Source organism: Bufo bufo, chromosome 3 (genome assembly GCF_905171765.1).
Source record: "Bufo bufo chromosome 3, aBufBuf1.1, whole genome shotgun sequence".
NCBI classification, from domain to species: domain Eukaryota; kingdom Metazoa; phylum Chordata; class Amphibia; order Anura; family Bufonidae; genus Bufo; species Bufo bufo.
In genome coordinates, this window is record NC_053391.1 from 374745362 (window position 1) to 374765752 (window position 20391).

Sequence of the window (20391 nt, forward strand, 5' to 3'; positions counted from 1 at the left end):
CTCACCATCGCATGCATGGTTTTCACAGGAGGGATCTGTGACAGCACAAGGCACGGGAGCGCTGTGTGGCAATTCTTTCATCAAGAAACTGCTCTGACATAACTGGAATAGGGAAGGACGTCCATTTTCAAGTGTGTTGTGAGCATACTGTTGACTGAGATTGGCTTGTGTGCACCTCCTAGACAGACGTCTCCTATGATGACCCATCCTAGGTCAAGTCTCTGGGCGTTTGGAGGACCGTTAATCTGTCCTCTAGCCTTATGAACTCGTAGTAGGTCTCTTCCAAGGAGTAAGACTATCGGGGCTTCTGGGTCCAGTTCTGTTATCAGGTGAGCTATACGCCTCAGATGGGGGTGGTATGCTGCTACTTCTGGTGTAGGTATCTCAGACCATTTGTCAGTAATATGATTGCACTCCAGTATGGTTGGCAGGGACCAGCATGTCTGAACATCCATGGACTGTACCTTGTACCCAGTTGCTTTCCTCCCCGCCGCTTCAACGTACCAGCACATGTCCTTAAGGAGTAGGGAGAACCGGGGTCTACTTTTTTGAAGGTTTCAAAGAAGGTGGATTTAGCTAAAGACCTGTTGCTTTGATCATCTAAGATTGCATATACAGTTGCAAGAAAAAGTATGTGAACACTAAGTTCTCTCACTGACCACTGTCTAAAACATAGCGTATTAGTTTAGCGCTATGTTTTAGACAGTGGTCAGTGAGAGAACTTAGGAGCGGCTACGATCAGGTTATAGACAGTGAGCATTATGGAGGACAAGCAGTCAGCTTATCTTATATTGCATCAATCCTCATAGAGAACAGAGTTAGCAGGAGCCATTAGGAGACTAGCGCACCCACCTGCGTTGTGCATCAGCTTGCAGAGTGTGAATGCATGAGGAGACAAATGACTGAAATTGTTGCCAAAGTTGTAACATCTCCCAGGCAGAGGCATACAATACAATAATGCATACAATGTACGCCCTGACAAGCTGATACATTTGGAAAGTCTGTGCTAGCAATTGGGCTCCATGATAAATCAATTGATGACACTGACCTACGAATATTCACCATAATAAATAAATAATAAATAAACAATATAAAATAATAAAATAAAAAATAAATAACAAAAATATTGGTTGTCCAATACTGTCCCCCAAAGTGGTGTAAACCACACACCCACAAGTCTCCTGTTCCTAGCACGCCCAAACTAATGCACCTGATAGGTATAATTATATCAAACAAGGGCTGTATTGGACAAGTTCCATGAGTTGCTATTAGCAACCATCAGCAGACAATAGATTAATTTTATATCTCACTGCACCCTGACAATTTTAATATTAAGAGTTTCCTTATTGAGTGTATATTTTAAATGGACAAAATAAAGATATAATTTTATTATTAGTTAGAGACCTCTAAAGGGATTTTTGGTCCAATAGATCGCTTAGCATATTGTACCTGTCTAATAGGTATAGCAGGGGTATATCACAGCCAAAAATTGGTGAATTTCACCTGAGAATGTAACAGAAAAATTAGTGAAATTTGTTTACCTGTCTAATAGGTACAGCAGGGGTATATCACACCCAAAAATTGGTGAATTTCACCCGAATATGCAACAGACAAATTTGTGAAATGTTTTTACCTGTCTACTAGGTACAGCAGGGGTATATCACACCCAAAAATTGGTTAATTTCACCTGAATTTGTAACAGACAAATTAGTGAATTTTTTTTACCTGTCTACTAGGTATAGCTGTGGTATATCACACCCAAAAATTTGTGACTTTCACCAGAAAATGTAGCAGACAAATTAGTGAAATGTTTTTACATGTCTACTAGGTACAGCCAGGGTATATCACACCTAAAAATTGGTGAATTTCACCCGAATATGTAACAGACAAATTAGTGATTTTTTTTTTTACCTGTCTACTAGGTATAGCAGTGGTATATCACACCCAAAAATTGGTGAATTTCACCAGAAAATGTAGCAGACAAATCAGTGAAATGTTTTTACATGTCTACTAGGTACAGCCGGGGTATATCACACCCAAAAATTGGTGAATTTCACCCGAATATGTAACAGACAAATTAGTGAAATGTTTTTACCTGTCTACTAGGTATAGCAGTGATATTTCACCCAAAAATGTAACAGACAAATTAGTGAAATGACATAAAATAAAATACGTACAAATTAAATAAAAATAAACATGATTTATGAGGTGGAGGTCATATGGAGTAAGAGGTTGAGGAGGCGGTGGACATAGCGGTGTTCGTGGAAGCGGCGGTGGAGGAGGACGAGGTAGCCAACACTGGTTTTATTTATTTAGTTTTAATTAGGGTACACTCCAAAAGAGTGGGAAATATCCAAAATACAACAATGAGCAATTGCGCTGTAGTATAACAATGTCTGGTTAAGGCCGGTATACGTGTCCATTCTTCACAAGGTACGGACAAGTCCTGTGGGATCCATGCCTGGTTCATTTTAATGAACGTGAGCTTGTCCACATTGGCTGTAGACAGGCGGCTGCGCTTGTCTGTGATAATGCCTCCTGTCGTGCTAAATACACGTTCAGACAATACACTGGCTGCAGGGCAAGCCAGCACCTCCACGGTGTAAAGGGCAAGCTCAGGCCATGTGCCCAATTTGGAGACCCAGAAGTCGAAGGGGGCAGACCCATCATAGTACGTGTAGGCATGTGCACACATACTGCTCCACCATGTTGCTGAAATACTGCCTCCTGCTAAGACATTCCATATCAGCTGGTGGTGCTGGTTGTTGTGGTGTGCTGACAAAGCTTGTTCACATTTCGGCCATGCTGAGGTGCTGGTGGTGCCCCAGCTGCGTTGGCGACCTCTTCCTCCTCCTTTGCCTTCGCCTTGTGCTTCCACTGTGCCCCCGCTGTCAGGTGGGAATGCCACCAGCAGTGCATCTACCAGCGTGCGCTTGTACTCGCGCATCTTACGATCATGCTCCAGTGACAGAATTAAGGACGGTATGTTGTACTTGTAACGGGGATCAAGCAGCGTGGCCACCCAGTAATCAGCACAAGTTAGAATGTGGGCAACTCGGCGGTCATTGCGGAGACAATGCAGCATGTAAATCGCTCCATGTGTGCCAGGCTGCCCAGATGCAACAAAAAGCTATCCTCTGTGGGAGGTATATCGTCTGTGTCCTCTGTATCCCCCCAGCCATGCACCAGTGATGGCCATGAGCTGGTTTGGGTGCCACCGTGCTGTGAACACGGTTCCTCCTCCTCCATCTCCTCCTCCTCATCCTCCACCTTGTCATCCTCCAGAACTGTGCCCTGGCTGGAAAATTGTGTACCTGGCGTTTGTGGGTGCAGGAACCCACCCTCGGAGCCAATTGTGAATGTCTGGCCGGAAACCCTATGAAATGATCCCTCTTCCTCCTCCTGTGCCACATCCTCTTCCATCATCGCCCAAAGCGTTTTTTCAAGGAGGCATAGAAGTTGGATAGTAACGGTGGGAACGGCGTTATCGGCACTGGCCATGTTGGTGGAGTACTTGAAACAGCACAACAAGGAACACAGGTCTCGCATGGAGGCCCAGTCATTGGTGCTGAAGTGGTGCTGTTCCGCCAAGCGACTCACCCGTGCGTGCTGCAGCTGAAACTCCACTATCGCCTGCTGCTGCTCACACAGTCTGGCCAGCATGTGCAAGGTGGAGTTCCACCTTCAGGGCACGTCGCATATGAGGTGGTGAGCGGGAAGGCCGAAGTTACGCTGCAACGCTGACAGGCGAGCAGCACCAGGGTGAGAACTCCGAAAGCGCGCACAGACGGGCAGCACTTTCTGCAGCAGCTCTGACATATCGGGGTAATTTTTAAGGAACCTCTGCACCACTAAATTCAGCACATGCTCCAGACAAGGGATTGCGTCAAACCGGCTAGTCCCAAAGCTGCTAAGAGATTTCGCCCATTATCGCACACCACAGACCGGGTTTGAGGCTCACTGGCACCAACCACTCATCGGTCTGTTGTTGAAGGCCCGTCCACAGCTCCTGCGTGGTGTGGGGTTTGTCCCCCAAACAGATAAGTTTTAAAACTGCCTGCTGTCGTTTACCCGTGGCTGTGCTGAAGTTGGTGGTGAAGGTGTTACGCTGACCGGATGAGTATCCGGTAGAGGATGAGGAAGCGGAGTAGGGGGAGGAAGCAACAGGAGGCAAACTGAAGCACCCTGCAATCCTCGGTGGTGGAAGGACATGCACCAAACTGCTATCCACCTCAGGCCCAGCCGCCACTGCATTTACCCAGTGTGCTGTTATGGAGATATAACGTCCCTGACCGTGCTTACTGCTCCACGTATCTGTAGTTAGGTGGACCTTGCCACAGATGGCGTTGCGCAGTACACACCTTATTTTGTCCCCCACTTGGTTGTGCAGGGAAGGGATGGCACACCTGGAAAAGTAGTGGCGGCTGGGCACGACATACTGTGGGACAGCCACCGCCATAAGGCTTTTGAAACTCTCCATCTCCACCAGATGGAATGACAGCATTTCAAAGGACAGTAATTTTGAAATGCTGGCATTCAGGGCCAGGGATCGCGGGTGGGTAGGGGGGTACTTCCTCTTCCGCTCCAGTGTTTGGGAGATGGAGAGCTGAACGCTTCCGTGGGACATTGTGGAGATGCTTGGTGAACCAGGTGGTGGTGGTGTTGCTGGCAGATCCTCTGTTTGCAGGGTGGCAGGTGGCACTGTCACTCCAGAGGTGGATGAAGAGGCCGAGACTGCAGCAGGAGAGGAAGCAGGAGGAGCCAAAGACCTTTCTTTGTTTTTGAGGTGTCTACTCCACTGCAGCTTGTGCTTTGCACTTAGATGCCTGGTCATGCAGGTTATGCTCAGGTTGAGAACGTTTATGCCTCGCTTCAGGCTCTGATTGCACAGCTTGCAAACCACTGGTAAAATACAAGAAAACTTAATCCAGCTCACCTTCCCGGTCATAGAATAGTCCGACTCCAAAAAACCTTAGGGGTGTGTCCCCACTGCAGGCTGCAAGTAATTTAGAAAGGAAAGGTCTCGGAGGCAATGGAGATCCTCTTAAAAGCTTCTTCTTTATTAGTCATACAACCGCAGACACAGCCACTTGGTACACGGAATGCAAAACGTTGACGCGTTTCGGGTACTGGACCCTTAGTCGTAACGGTGCTTCATAGTGTGACCCCACAATTTATAGGAGTATAGTGTCCAACCCTCCAAAGTTTTGAGAGACAGCGCACCAACTCCATTGGATGTCCCACTATGCGTCACACCCTTCTTACAACCTGCTAATCACATATTGAATGAGTTACACACTGTGCGGGACCGTTCACTCCAGATTAACCCTTAGGGAACCAAATCCCATGTTCCAAACATATACAGAGAACGAACAGAAACCGCACAGTGTGAACAGCATACTCCATATAACAACTTGTAAAAACATAAATTACAAAACCAATATGGCCCCGTACAATGCCGTGGATTGCAGATCAGGAAGATTACATATGTATTCAATTTTTGATTATTATATATTTATATAAGAGCAAGAAATGTAAACAGTAGTTCTTAGTAGTTTAGTTCACATTATTAGTGAATGAACATCAGTTGATTATATGCATGGTATATGATACACAGCGTGCGGGAACCCCACCTAAATTTAGCTCCTGGGAGCCGTGATCCCGGCCTCCCAGGCTGTTACAGAAAAGGGAAGTAACCGCAAGGTGTGGATCATGCACTACATGTAGACAATGGAAACATAAATATGAATGTAGAAATGAGCATAAAACATATAAATAACAGAACCAGCATGACCACATGTCTCTCCAATAAATTGCATGTTGGAGGAATTACATATATTACATAGCAGATGATTGCTGCAATGATAACAATGGTCACTCTGATTCTAACATCTGCTTTAATTACTGATACACATACATTAGTTCTTTCTTCAGATTCAAACCATTTGGAACTCTGGTATTGAGTCTGAAAATCCAGTAAGCTTCTCGTAGGCAAAGTTTTTTTACGGTGATCGCCCCCCCCTCCTAGGTGCAAAGACCCTCTCTATTGCAAAGGCTTTAAATGTTTTGACCTGGCGAGCATGCATTTGTATAAAATGTCTCGCTGCATTGGAGATGTTCAGGGCATTCGGGTTGTGGATGTAATTCAGATGCTCCAGGAGTCGATTCTTGAATTTGCGAATCGTACTCCCGACATACATCAGATCACAATCAGTGCACCGTATGACATAGACCACCCCTTCAGTGTTACAATTAATGTAACTTTGGATAGAAAAACTGAAGGAATGGTCAGACTTGTCAAAGGACTGCAAGGGGATCACGTAGTTGCAACTTTTACATGGGTTACCCCCACATCTGGAGAAACCCCTGTAATTGAGCCAACTAGATTTGGTATTGGCTCCCTTGCTGTTGGAAGTGAAGAGGGATGGAGAGAGTGAGCAGGACAACGTGGTAGCCCTCCTAGGAACAATTCTACAGCCTGATTTCAGAGCATTATATAGAATCTCATCGTCATATAAGATGGGGAGGCATCGCTTGATTGTAGCGCTGATTTTATTGAATTCCCTACTGTATGTTAGAGATAAAGTAGGGATGTTGTCCTGGTCCAGGGATCACGGCTCCCAGGAGCGAAATTTAGGTGGGGTTCCCTCACGCTGTCTATCATATACCATGCATATAATCAACTGATGTTCATTCACTAATAATGTGAACTAAACTACTTAAGAACATTGTCTGAAGAACTGCCACGCCAGGGAACTCCTTGGAGCTGGCTTTGGTGTGCTCGGTCTCTTTCTGCGGTGGGCAGTAGCAGGCGTACTGTCTAGGGGACGGCCACTGCACTTTTGCACCCTGCTCCCTCTTCTGCTGTGCTGGTGGCTCTGTGCGACCAACGCCTCTTCCTCCGAACTACACAGGTCACTCGCATGACCTTGATTCCATGTGGGGTCAAGGACCTCATCGTCCTCCACATCATCTTCCACCCAGTCTTCACCCCTGCCCTCCTTGTCGGTCTGCACACTTTCGAAAGCCACAGCAGTTGGCACCTGTGTTTCGTCATCATCCGAGATGTGCTGCGGTGGTCCTCCAATGTACTCATCTTGAAACATAAGTGGTTGGGCATCGGTGCACTCAATCTCTTCCACTTCTGGGGCAGGGCTAGGTGGATGGCCCTGGAAAAGCCTGCTAGCAGAGTCATTAAAAAGCAGAAGAGACTGCTGCATGACTTGGGGCTCAGACTGCTTGGCTGATTTGCAAGGGGGTGAGGGGAGAGACTGATGGACATCAGCTGCAGGTGCCAACTCTGATCTTTCAGCAGGAGACTGGGTGGGAGACAATGTAAAGGAACTGGAGGCACTGTCAGCAACCCAATCTTCTATCGCCTGTACTTGTTCTGGCCTCCCTCACCATTCGTAGGCCCGACCAAATACCGCTGAAGGTTCTGTCGCCTATTCGCACCTGAGTAAGGTGTTTCACTTGTGCATGTAGCTGGCACAGATCGACCACGTCCTCTCCCTGCAACAGGAGCTCCACCAGCAGCACCACTACCGGGGCCACGTCCCTTATTCGACGCTCTCCTCATATTTCTCAAATTTAGGATCTTGCCCAAAATGGGTGTTTTTTTAATAACAGAATAGAACAACAGTATCTAACGTGTGTATCTCACACTGACAGATGCAGCAAAGGCTGCAAAATTTAGCTTTTTGCCCAAAATAGGTGTTTTTTTTAATAGCAGAATAGAACAGCAGTATCTAATGCATGTATCTCACACTGACAGATGCAGCAAAGGCTGCAAATTTAGTTTTTTGCCCAAAATGGGTGTTTTTTTAATAACAGATCAGAACACCAGTATCTAGCGTGTGTATCTCACACTGACAGATGCCGCAAAGGCTGCAATATTAAGTTTTTTGCCCAAAATGGGTGTTTTTTTAAACCCAGAATATTATTGCTGTATTTCAAGCTTGTATCTCACACTGACAGATGCAGCCAAGGCCGCAAATTTTGTATTTGGCCCAAAATGGGTGTTTTTTTTAAACCAAAATAGAACAGCAGTATCTAATGCGTGTATCTCACAATGACAGATGCAGCAAAGGCTGCAAAATTAGTTTTTTGCCCAAAATGGGTGTTTTTTTTATTACAGAATATGACAGCAGTATCTAACGCGTGTATCTCACAATGACAGATGCAGCAAAGGCTATAAAATTTAGTATTTTGCCCAAAAAGGGTGTTTATTAAAACCAAGAAAATTATTGCTGTATATCTAGCTTAAATTGCACACTGACTAATGCAGCATAGGCCCCAGATGACGGGTATTGCCAAAAATGGGTGTTTTTTAAAACCAAAAAATGATTGCTGTATTTCAAGCTTGTATTTAACAATGACAGATGCAGCAAACGCCGGAAAATTACGATTTTGCCCTAAATGGGTGTTTATTTTTATAACAGAATATGACAGCAGTATGTAACGCTTGAATTTCACACTGACAGATGCAGCAAGGGCTGTAAAATTTCATATTTTGCCCAAAAAGGGTGTTTTTTAAAACCCAGAAAATTATTGCTGTATTTTTAGCTTAAATTGCACACTGACTAATGCTACATAGGCCCCAGATGGAGGGTATTGCCAAAAATTTGTGTTTTTTAAAACCAGAAAGTTATTGCTGTATTTATAGCTTAAATTGCACACTGACTAATGCGGCATAGGCCCCAGATGGAGGGTATTGCCAAAAATTGGTGTTTTTTAAAACCAGAAAATTATTGCTGTATATATAACGCTTGAATTTTACACTGACAGATGCAGCAAGGGCTGTAAAATTTAGTATTTTTCCCAAAAATTTGTGTTTTTTAAAACCAGAAAATTATTGCTGTATTTCTAGCTTAAATTGCACACTGACTAATGCGGCATAGGCCCCAGATGGAGGGTATTGCCAAAAATGGGTGTTTTTTAAAACCCAGAAAATTATTGCTGTATTTCTAGCTTAAATTGCACACTGACTAATGCTGCATAGGCCCCAGATGGAGGGTATTGCCAAAAATTGGTGTTTTTTAAAACCAGAAAATTATTGCTGTATTTCAAGCTTGTATTTATGCAGCAAACACCGCAAAATTAGGATTTTTCCCTAAATGTTTTTTTTTTTTTATAACAGAATAGAACACCAGTATCTAATGTGTGTATCTCACAATGACAGATGCAGCAAAGGCTGCAAAATTAGTTTTTTGCCCAAAATGGGTGTTTTTTTTATTACAGAATATGACAGCAGTATCTAACGCGTGTATCTCACAATGACAGATGCAGCAAAGGCTATAAAATTTAGTATTTTGCCCAAAAAGGGTGTTTATTAAAACCAAGAAAATTATTGCTGTATATCTAGCTTAAATTGCACACTGACTAATGCAGCATAGGCCCCAGATGACGGGTATTACCAAAATGGGTGTTTTTTAAAACCAAAAAATGATTGCTGTATTTCAAGCTTGTATTTAACAATGACAGATGCAGCAAACGCCGGAAAATTATGATTTTGCCCTAAATGGGTGTTTATTTTTATAACAGAATATGACAGCAGTATGTAACGCTTGAATTTCACACTGACAGATGCAGCAAGGGCTGTAAAATTTCATATTTTGCCCAAAAAGGGTGTTTTTTAAAACCCAGAAAATTATTGCTGTATTTCTAGCTTAAATTGCACACTGACTAATGCGGCATAGGCCCCAGATGGAGGGTATTGCCACAAAAATTGGTGTTTTTTAAAACCAGAAAATTATTGCTGTATTTCAAGCTTGTATTTAACAATGACAGATGCAGCAAACACTGCAAAATTAGGATTTTGCCCTAAATGGGTGTTTTTTTAACAACAGAATATGACAGCAGTATATAACGCTTGAATTTTACACTGACAGATGCAGCAAGAGCTGTAAAATTTTGTATTTTGCCCAAAAAGGGTGTTTTTTAAAACCCAGAAAATTATTGCTGTATTTCTAGCTTAAATTGCCCACTGACTAATGCTACATAGGCCCCAGATAGATGGTATTGCCAAAAATTTGTGTTTTTTAAAACCAGAAAATTATTGCTGTATTTCTAGCTTAAATTGCACACTGACTAATGCGGCATAGGCCCCAGATGGAGGGTATTGCCGAAAATGGGTGTTTTTTAAAAACCAGAAAATTATTGCTGTATTTCTAGCTTAAATTGCACACTGACTAATGCTGCATAGGCCCCAGATGGAGGGTATTGCCAAAAATTGGTGTTTTTTTAAACCAGAAAATTATTGCTGTATTTCAAGCTTGTATTTATGCAGCAAACACCGCAAAATTAGGATTTTTCCCTAAATGGGTGTTTTTTTTATAACAGAATATGACAGCACTATATAACGAAGAAAGTAAACTCCAGTTTGTGCGATATAGCACAAACTGGAGTTTACTTTTTTCTTGATACAACGGGGTGGAAACCCGACCTCCAGTAGCGTACCTACAAGAGAGTGCCACAAGCTTTTCTCATCAAAGCAGTATATAATGCTTGAATTTCCCACTGACAGATGTAGCAAGGGCTGTAAAATTTCGTATTTTGCCCAAAAAGGGCGTTTTTAAAACCCAGAAAATTATTGCTGTATTTCTAGCTTAAATTGCACACTGACTAATGCGGCATAGGCCACAGATGGAGAGTATTGCCAAAAATGGGTGATTTTTTAAAACCCAGAATATAATTGCAGTATTTCAAGCTTCTATTTGACTGTCACAAATGCACATATGCTGTGCTGGTGCACAGAACTTGCATAAAATGGCCGCCGCCGCCCACCTAACTAACAGACGAATAAAAGTTATTTTTCTGGGTCACTGGGATCAGGGCAGGGTAAAAAGATTGTGCACATCACCTACAAAACAAAATCTAGGTAGATCGCTGAGTTAATAAGCACTTCAGATTAAAGATTCTGTCATATTCTCTCCCTCACAGCAGCAGCATCCTATCTCTACACTAATCAGAGCAGAGTGACGTGCAGAGCTACGTGACTCCAGCTTATATAGAGGCTGGGTCACATGCTACACTGGCCAATCACAGCCATGTCATTAGTAGGCATGGCTGTGATGGCTTCTAAGGGCACACGAGTTAAACTCTTGTTGATTGGCTGCTCTCCGGCCTTTCTAAAAGCGCCATTAACTCGCCGAACACCGAACCCGAACTTTTACTGAAAAGTTCAGGCTCGGGTCCGGGGTCCAAAAATCCTAAAGTTCGGTACGAACCTGAACTTTACAGTTCGGGTTCTCTCAACCCTATTCTGCACCTCTAACTCAGAAGTGTTTATCTCAGATGGTGCATGACATCCCATTAAGAGTGGGTGACTTTTATCAGGAATTGATTTTGTGTTTTGTGTTGGAGGGTCTCCCTGCTCCGTTGATTCTGGGTTTACCGTGGTTAAGTAAGCACAATCCAACATTGATTGGCAAACTAGACAGATTCTGGATTGGGGTGATTATTGCGTTGATAATTGTATGAATACATCTTTTTCTGCTTTAACCACTAAGACATTACCCTCTTTTATATCTGATTTTGCCGATGTATTTTCTGAAAGTGGATGCCAGGATTTACCTCTGCATCAGGAATATTATTATCCTATCAACCTTATTCCCGGAGCTAAGTTGCCCAAATCTTGGTTGATTTGAAACCTTTCTGGACCCGAAAGAACGGCCATGAGAGAGTATATTACCGAGAATTTGGCTAAAGGACACATAATACCTTCCAAATCTCCAGTGGAAGCAGGGTTTTTCTTTGTTAAAAAAAAAAGGACAGAACTCTTAGGTCATGTCTGGATTTCCGTGAGCTCAATCGGATTACTGTCCGTGATACTTTGATTTCTGATTTGTTTAACCAGATTGTTGATGCCAAGGAGTTCTCCAAGTTGGATTTAAGGGGGGCATCTAATCTGGTCAGGATCAAGGAAGGGGATGAATGGAAGATGGTTTTTAATACCCCAGAGGGTCACTTTGAGAATCTGGTCATGCCTTTTGGGTTGACCAATGCTCCTGTGGTTTTCCAGCATTTTGTGAATTACATTTTTCATCACCTGGTGGGGAGGTTTGTTGTCGTGTATTTGGATGACATGCTAATTTATTCTCCAGACGAGGAGACTCATCAGGATCACGTTAGACAGGTGTTACAGATCCTAAGAGATAATAAATTGTACGCAAAATTAGAGAAGTGTGTTTTTGCTTTACATGAGGTGCAATTCTTGGGCTACCTGTTTTTTTTGTAAATTTTTTTTATAAATGAAAAAATATGCATGCATTTTTCTGCTATCCAAAATACAGTTTTAACGAATACCTAGATTTTTTTAAATAAAAAAGTGTGTTTATTTTACACACAACAATTCCAATATACTATTACTAAAACTAATAAATATAGAAATATTTTTTATTTTGCTTTTTATGAACGAAAAAGGGACAGGATGTTTGCATGGGTGTGTACATAGTCTAATATACTATTGGTAATTCTAGTAACTATTGCTATAACTTTTAATATTTTTTTATTTTCTGTATTTCTCTTTTTTTTTATTAATTATTTATTTATTTTTTACTTAATTTTTTAAAGTGAATTAACCCCTTCCTGCCACAGTCAAGGCAGGAATAGGTTAATTCCCATCCTGAAGGCTGACAGTTCATTTTATAGCCGGCAGGTGGCGGTCTTACATAACAAATAGCGCTCCCTGCTGGCTTGTAGATTTTATAATTTGATAGATGCCTGTAGGACAGAGCTACAACAGTCTATTAATGCCTTACTGCTCCTGCTGGGCACGGCACTTCTCCCTGTGACCTTTTATATGTCAGGTTACAGATAAGAGCCTATCGCCGCAATGTATAAAGTCGTTTTTTTTGGGGGGGGGGGGGTGAAGCAACAAAAAACGACCAATCAGCCATTTTTTTTTCACTATGGCGTTTGCAGTATGGGATAAATGCGTTTATATTTTAATAGTACTGGCGTTTTAAGACATGGCGACTAGGGACAGATAAGGACAGTGAGCTCTAAGGCTAGAACCCAGCCCACTTTCCCTACCTTCAAGACCTAGATAACATAGCTAGAATGCAACTGGTCCACGGTCCCTACGCTATTTAAGTGCAGAGATGGACAAACCACAAAGACAGACAAACTCAATGCCAGAGTTGTACATAAATGGGTCAAAACCAGATAAGCTATATAGTACCAAACGAGAGACAAAAAGTGGTCAGAAGACAAGCTGAGATCAGAACCAGATGGAAAATGCAATACCGACCATGAGACAGAGAAGGTTCCGAGACCTGTCAGAGAGAAGTTTCTGTCAAGCTCTGCCTGTGGCTGGGCTCCATAGTAACATAACAGAAGCGATCAGACAATCATATGTTAATGTTCCCTAGGAGGACTTAAAATACAGTAAGTTTAAAAAAAGTGAGAATAGTGGTTCAAATTATAAAAAAATAAACGTTCAAATCACCCCTTTCCCCATTTTAAAAATAAAAATAAATAAGCAATAAAAGATCATTAGTATTGCTGTGTCAAAAAATGCCTGTACTATGAAAATTTTTAAGTATTTGTCCTGTATGGTGAATTGCATAATGGAGAAAAAAAATCATTCTATGGGTCAGTTTTACGTAGCTTCAGCTCCCGCCCAAAAAAATTTATGAAAATTAATCAGAAAGTCATATGCACCCCTAAATGTTATCATAATCTAATCAGCCCACAGAATGAAGTTAACATGTCAGTCAGTTACCATATAGGGAACGCAGTAGAAATTAAACCCATAAAACTATGGTGGAATTCCAACCCATTTGGAGTTTTTTTTCCAGTTTCTCAATACATAGTATGCAATATTAAATGGTGTGTGCCACTAAGAACCTGCATAAAACAAGCTCGCATAAAGCTATGTAGGCAGAAAAATAAAAAGTTAAGCTCAAGGAAGGCAGGGAGAAAAAAAACAAAAAAGATTTTTTTTTAAATAATTGCTGTGTCAGGAAGGGGTTAAATATTAGGTAATTTTCTGATGAGACATTCCCTTTAACAAGCCCCTCTACACAATAGCTATTATAATATAGTTGTTAGTCATGCTGAATTCATAGTGTCACATGCAGATAACTGGTGTTGGCCTTAGGGCTAACAATACACTGGTTAATGTACCAAACTGGTGCTCATAATAAAGTTGCACGATGTGGAAAGTACAGTTAATACTGCAAATGGATATCATAACACAATGGTTGTTTTTTTAATATGTGTGGAAGATGGATACCATTACTCATACGTGGTCTCCATGTGCTGCAGGTAATGAAACATGTACTATATGGTGTGCTTTGCATCCTGAAGAAGGAGGGAATAATTGAAGACTGTAAATCTAGTTTTCATTTTCCTATCCTCGATACTTTTTCTCCATTGTCCTGGTCTAAACTGTGCATATACCTACACTCAATTGGTAATGACAACTATATAAGAACTCCTCACACAAGTGTCCCTGTGGAGAAGTCATGCCCTTTACCAGCCAGCTGGAAGATTAACAATACAAGGCTACTTTAATCCCCTTGGCTTCATTTTATTGTTGTTGCTAGATGAGAAGTTCCACTTCAGCAGTATTTTGGAGGTCTTCAAGTGCAGTTCTTTAAATCATGTCAAATTAGTCAGTGAATTCTCACATTCACACAGTCTATAGTCTTCACCACAGGTGTCGCCATGTGTAGCCTTCTGTGGGGGAATCAAAGCCACAGCTTAATATTTATCCACAAAAATTGCCTTCAACCTACTATATATGTTATCATGTTTAATGTATAGTCATCTGATGTGCTATTATTGTCTAGAAATATTCAGTGCATTAAATGGGTTGTGCGTCATCATTGAAAGGGGTACACAGAAAAATTCAATAAACAAAATGTTGCAAGAAAGGGGTACACAGAGCCCCTAAATGTGATAAAATGATAAAAGATCGGATACTCACCACTGAATCCCCCTCTGTTTCCAGCAGTTCTGTGTGTATGTGTTTAGAGACTGCAGCATGTGACTGCTGAAGCCAATCATTTGTCTCAGCAGTGTTGCATCATATATCACTGAGGCCAGGAATTGGCTGCAACGGTCATGTGCCATATATAACTATGTCACTGTTGCAGCCTGTAAACACAGCCAGGAGTGAGGACCAAAGCAGCAGTGCTGAAATAACAGGGTATTAAATGGTGAGAATATATGTTCTTTCGTTATCTTTTCACATTTAGCGTTAGCAGATTTTCAAATCAGTTGGACAATGCCGACTTAGGGTTCTTTTACACGGACCAATGATCAGGCAGATTGTCGGGGATCCCACGCAAAATACAGATGCGGTCTATGTGCTGCCCACATTTTATTTGAGGACCCATTGTTTCAATGGGTCTGTGGTCCTCATTTTGCCAACATAGTCTATCTTTTTGCAGAAAATACATACGGATGCGGAATGCGCATGTATACTTGTAAACAAAATGTAGACTGCGGACCCATTGAAGTTAACACTTTAAGGACTTTGCCATTTTTCACCTTAAAGAACAAGCCGTTTTTTGGAAATTTGACATGTCACTTTATTTGGTAATAACTTCAGAATGCTTTTACTTATCCAAGCCATTCTGAGAATGTTTTCTAGCGACACATTGTACTTCATGATAGTGAAAAATTTTAGTCAATATAATTCACCTTTATTTATAAAAAAAAATCCTACATTTGCAGAAAATTTGGAAAAATTACCAATTTTCTAAATTTGAATTTATCTGCTTTTAAGGCAGATAGTGATACATCATAAATGAGTTATTACTTTACATTTCCCATATGTCCACTTTCATGTTTGCATCATTTTGTAAATATCATTTTATTTTTTAGGATCTTATAAAACTTCCAAAACCCACTTTTTTAAGGACCACTTCAATTCTAAAGTAATTTGTGCGGCTTACATAGTGGAAACCACACATAAATTACCCCATTGTAGAAACTACACCCCTCAAGTTATTCAAAACTGATGTAACAAAATTTGTTAACTCTTTAGGTGTTCCACAAGAATTAAAGGAAAATGGAGATTACATTTTAAAATTTAACTTTTTTGGCAGATTTTCCATTTTTATAAATTTTTTCCTGTAACACATCAAGGGTTAACAGCCAAATAAAACTCAATGTCTATTACCCCGATTCTGCAGTTTACAGGAAAACTCTACATGTGGTCGTAAACTGCTGTACGGGCACACGGCAGGGCGCAGAAGGAAAGGAGTGCCATATGGATTTTGGAGGACAGATTTCACTGGGATAATTTTAAGTTGCCATATGACATTTAAAGACCCCCTTATGCACCCCTAGAGTAGAAACTCCAAAAAAGTGAACCCCATTTTGGAAATTATAGGATAAGGTGACACTTTTATTGGTACTATTTTGTGTTTTATATGACTTTTGATTCCTCTATATTATGCTTTTTGTGAGACAAGATAACACAGTTTTTATTTTTAGTTTTTTTACGGTCTTCTCCTGACAGGTTAGATCATGCGCTATTTTTATAGAGCAGGTTGTTATGGACATGACAATACCAAATATATCTACTATCTATGTAGGGGCTCAGTTCTTGCGGTATGAGGTGACGGTTTGATTGGTACTATTTTGGAGTACATACTACTTTTTGATCGTTTGGTATTACACTTTTTGTGATGTATGGTGACAAAAAATTGATTTTTTTTTTATATGATTTTCCCCTGACAGGGTAAATCATGTGATATTTTTATAGAACAGGTTGTTACGGATGCGGTGATACCAAATTTGTTTATTTTTATTTATTTATTTTGGTTTTACGCAATAAAAGCATTTTTGAAAGAAAAGCAATCATGTTTTTATGTCTCCATTTTCTGAAAGCCATATCTTTTTTTTATTTTTTAGGCAATTGTCTTAGGTAGGCTCTCAATTTTTCGGGATGAGATGACAGTTTGATAAGTACTATTTCTGGTGCATACTACTTTTTAATCCTTTAGTATTACACTTTTTGTGATGTAAGGTGACAAAAAAATGTGTTTTTTGGCATGGTTTATATTTATTTATTTTTTACGGTGCTCACCAGACAGGTTAGCTCATGTGATATTTTTATAGAGCAGGTTGTTACGGACACGACGATATCTAATATGTCTTTTTATATATATATATTTGGGTTTTACACAATAAAAGCATTTTTGAAACAAAAAAATGATGTTTTTATGTCTCCATTTTGTGAAAGCCTTATCTATTTTTTGGGGAGATTGTCAAATTTTTTGCGGGATGAGATGACAGTTTGATTGGCATTATTTTTTGGTACATATGACTTTTTGATCACTTGGTATTACACTTTTTGTGATGAAATGTGACAAAAATGGCTTTTTTAGCACAGTTTTTATAAAATAAAAATGTATGGTGTTGACCAGACGTGGTGGATCATGTGATATTTTTATAGAGCAGATTGTTACACATGCGGTGATACCTAATATGTCTGTTTTTTATTATTTTTTTCTATTTTTTACAATTATAAATGTCTCTTTATGGGAAAGGGACTTTTTTTCTAATTGAAACTGAATTTTTTTTTATTGTTGCAAACACTTTTTTTTTTTCCCCTCCCCACTTTGGGACTTCAACATTACAGGGTCTGATCCCTGTTTCAATGAGCACAATACATCTGTATTGTACTGCATTGACTATCAGTGTATTACACAGTGTAATACACTGATAGTTTGCCTATGAGACCAAGCCTGGGGCCTTTGAATGACTTGGGGCTGCCATAGCAACCATCGGGTTCCTCGCCGCCACAGCGCGGGGACCCAATGGATTAGGAGAGGGAGCGCAAACCTACCATATGCTGCGGTCAGCGCTGATTGTGGAATATGAGGGGTTAATCCACTGGCATCGGCATTATCACCGATGCTGGTGGATGCAGCAGGAATCCAGCTGTTACTGGCACCCCATGTGGGTGAAGAGAAGGACCGCAGGACCAGAATGCTCTTCCTGGGGCACAAAGTACCGGCCATTTAGGACGAGATTCTCATCCTGGGTCCTTAACCACCTCAGCCCCCATGGCTTAAACACCCTGAAAGACCAGGCCACTTTTTACACTTCTGCACTACACTACTTTCACCGTTTATTGCTCGGTCATGCAACTTACCACCCAAATGAATTTTACCTCCTTTTCTTCTCACTATAGAGCTTTCATTTGGTGGTATTCATTGCTGCTGACATTTTTACTTTTTTTGTTATTAATCGAAATTTAACGATTTTTTTTGCAAAAAAATTTACATTTTTCACTTTCAGTTGTAAAATTTTGCAAAAAAAACGAGATCCATATATAAATTTTGCTCTAAATTTATTGTTCTACATGTCTTTGATAAAAAAAAAAATGTTTGGGTAAAAAAAAAATGGTTTGGGTAAAAGTTATAGCGTTTACAAACTATGGTACAAAAATGTGAATTTCCGCTTTTTGAAGCAGCTCTGACTTTCTGAGCACCTGTCATGTTTCCTGAGGTTCTACAATGGCCAGACAGTACAAACACCCCACAAATGACCCCATTTCGGAAAGTAGACACCCTAAGGTATTCGCTGATGGGCATAGTGAGTTCATAGAACTTTTTATTTTTTGTCACAAGTTAGCGGAAAATGATGATTTTATTTTTATTTTTTTTTCTTACAAAGTCTCATATTCTACTAACTTGTGACAAAAAATAAAAACTTCCATGAACTCACTATGCCCATCAGCGAATACCTTGGGATGTCTTCTTTCCAAAATGGGGTCACTTGTGGGGTAGTTATACTGCCCTGGCATTCTAGGGGCCCAAATGTGTGGTAAGGAGTTTGAAATCAAATTCTGTAAAAAATGACCAGTGAAATCCGAAAGGTGCTCTTTGGAATATGGGCCCCTTTGCCCACCTAGGCTGCAAAAAGTGTCACACATCTGGTATCTCCGTATTCAGGAGAAGTTGGGGAATGTGTTTTGGGGTATCATTTTACATATACCCATGCTGGGTGAGAGAAATATCTTGGCAAAAGACAACTTTGTATAAAAAAATGGTAAAAGTTGTCTTTTGCCAAGATATTTCTCTCACCCAGCATGGGTATATGTAAAATGACACCCCAAAACACATTCCCCAACTTCTCCTGAATACGGAGATACCAGATGTGTGACACTTTTTTGCAGCCTAGGTGGGCAAAGGGGCCCACATTCCAAAGAGCACCTTTCGGATTTCACTGGTCATTTTTTACAGAATTTGATTTCAAACTCCTTACCACACATTTGGGCCCCTAGAATGCCAGGGCAGTCTAACTACCCCACAAGTGACTCCATTTTGGAAAGAAGACAGCCCAAGGTATTCGCTGATGGGCATAGTGAGTTTATGGAAGTTTTTATTTTTTGTCACAAGTTAGTGGAATATGAGACTTTGTAAGAAAAAAAAAAGAAAAAATCATCATTTTCCGCTAACTTGTGACAAAAAATAAAAAATTCTAGGAACTCGCCATGCCCCTCACGGAATACCTTGGGGTGTCTTCTTTACAAGATGGGGTCATTTGTGGGGTAGTTATACTGCCCTGTCCTTTTCCAGGGGCCCTAATGTGTGGTAAGTAGGTAAATGACCTGTGAAATCCTAAAGGTGCTCTTTGGAATGGGGGCCCCTTTGCCCACCTAGGCTGCAAAAAAGTGTCACACATCTGGTATCTCCGTATTCAGGAGAAGTTGGGGAATGTGTTTTGGGGTGTCATTTTACATATACCCATGCTGGGTGAGAGAAATATCTTGGCAAAAGACAACTTTTCCCATTTTTTTATACAAAGTTGGCATTTGACCAAGATATTTATCTCACCCAGCATGGGTATATGTAAAATGACACCCCAAAAACACATTCCCCAACTTCTCCTGAGTACGGCGATACCAGATGTGTGACACTTTTTTGCAGCCTAGATGCGCAAAGGGGCCCACATTCATTTTTGGAGGGCATTTTTAGACATTTGGATACCAGACTTCTTCTCACGCTTTGGGGCCCCTAGAATGCCAGGGCAGTATAAATACCCCACATGTGACCCTATTTTGGAAAGAAGACACCCCAAGATATTCAATGAGGGGCATGGCGAGTTCATAGAATTTTTTTTTTTTGGCACAAGTTAGCGGAAATTGATATTTTTTATTTTTTTCTCACAAAGTCTCCCTTTCCGCTAACTTTGGACAAAAATGTCAATCTTTCATGGACTCAATATGCCCCTCACGGAATACCTTGGGGTGTCTTCTTTCCGAAATGGGGTCACATGTGGGGTATTTATACTGCCCTGGCATTCTAGGGGCCCTAAAACGTGAGAAGAAGTCTGGAATATAAATGTCTAAAAAATTTTACGCATTTGGATTCCGTGAGGGGTATGGGGAGTTTATGTGAGATTTTATTTTTTGACACAAGT